The sequence below is a fragment of the Acomys russatus genome, chromosome 15 (assembly GCF_903995435.1).
Source record: "Acomys russatus chromosome 15, mAcoRus1.1, whole genome shotgun sequence".
In the NCBI taxonomy this organism is placed as follows: domain Eukaryota; kingdom Metazoa; phylum Chordata; class Mammalia; order Rodentia; family Muridae; genus Acomys; species Acomys russatus.
The window spans coordinates 28338376-28339854 of record NC_067151.1 but is presented as its reverse complement, the minus strand read 5'-3'; the positions used below and the strand labels follow the sequence as shown (position 1 = coordinate 28339854).

At 47.3% G+C, this 1479-nt stretch overlaps 1 non-coding gene across 1 annotated transcript; it reads right to left on the bottom strand.

The window, feature by feature from the left end:
* Positions 1-1088: 1088 nt before the first annotated feature.
* Positions 1089-1160, bottom strand: Trnap-agg (transfer RNA proline (anticodon AGG)). The gene has a single exon. It is a non-coding gene; the product is annotated as a tRNA-Pro (tRNA).
* Positions 1161-1479: the final 319 nt, after the last annotated feature.

Here is a 1479-nt window from a genome sequence, read left to right as displayed (position 1 = left end):
CCCTTTGATCCCAGCACTCAGAGGCAGAAACAGGCAGATGTCTGTGAATTGATGGCCACCCTGATCTATAAAGCAAGTTCCAGGTCAGCCAGAGTTACAAAGAGAAAACCCTGTTTCAAAAAAACAAAACAAGAAACAAAACAAAACAAACAAACAAACAAACAAAAAACCAAACAAAACAGGGCAACTGGTGGTGGTGGCCCATGCCTGTAATCCCAGCACTTGGGAGACAGAGGATCTCTGTGAGTTTAAGGCCAACCTAGTGTACAAATGGAGTCCGGGCTGGTAGACAGAGAAACCTTGACTTGAAAAATCTAACAACAACAACCAAAAAACAAAAATAAAACCCCCCAAACCCAAAACAAAACAGGGCCTTTGAGATGGCTCTGGGTGGAGCTGCCAACGACTGAGTTTAAGTCCCAGGGTGGACTGGAAAGAGAAAGCAAATTCTTGAAAGTGGTCCACATACTTAAACATACACACATGGACACACACACACACACACACACACACACACACAAACACGAGTATATGTAATTAAAATTAAATAAACTACTGGGGATGTTAGTGCTTGACCTGCTTACTTGAGCGCCTAGATTCAATGGCAGCAGCAAAATGAAAAAAATAAAGTAACAGTCAATGGGCTTTCTCCAGCCCATTTCCCCCCAAGATTAAACCTAAATTACTCCTTTGTGTGGCTGGAGCCTTCCTTCTACTCTGATGTTGGAACACACCACTCGGTTCAGGCTCCAGGCTGCACTCTCCACCAAGTCTGGCTCTGTGGGAGGACCACCTGGGTTCCATTCCGAGGGGTGCACATGGTGAAAAAGGAAAACTGACTTCCTCAAGTTGTTCTTTTATCTCCACAGTGGCGTTTCCCTAACCCCCATGAAATAATAAAATAAAACATAATTTAATTTTCAAAAATGTTAAAACTCTGGCCTCCTGAGTGAGAGTCTAGGCAGAGATCTGAACGGCAGATCGATCTGTAACTGGAGATTCAACTCTTTTCTGGGTGGTGGAGTTTGAGATCTCTTCAAAAGGTAGTAGTCTCTTCCCAGATAAACTTCTGCTTGGAAGATAAAAATGGGCTCGTCCGGGATTTGAACCCGGGACCTCTCGCACCCTAAGCGAGAATCATACCCCTAGACCAACGAGCCACGTGAGCTCTATGTGCCTGGTCTTCTTTATGACCGTTGACGCATCTTTGGGCGGGACCTGAGGGGGCTGAGCTGAAAGGAAAGTCGAATTTCAGACCCGCCCTGAAAGGGTGACTTCAAAGACTGTGGTTGCGGAGGGACTCGTGGTGCAGGTCCTTTTCCATCACGAGCAAAGTAAGGAGCAGCCACAGGTCCGCCAGTCACGCGTTGCCTTGATCTTGGCCAGCGTTTGCCTCTCGGTACTTGGCTGGCGATTCGCGCTGTCCACGTGGGAGCCCGCGCTATGGAATTCAGTCACTTCGCGGGACAGACGGTCCTC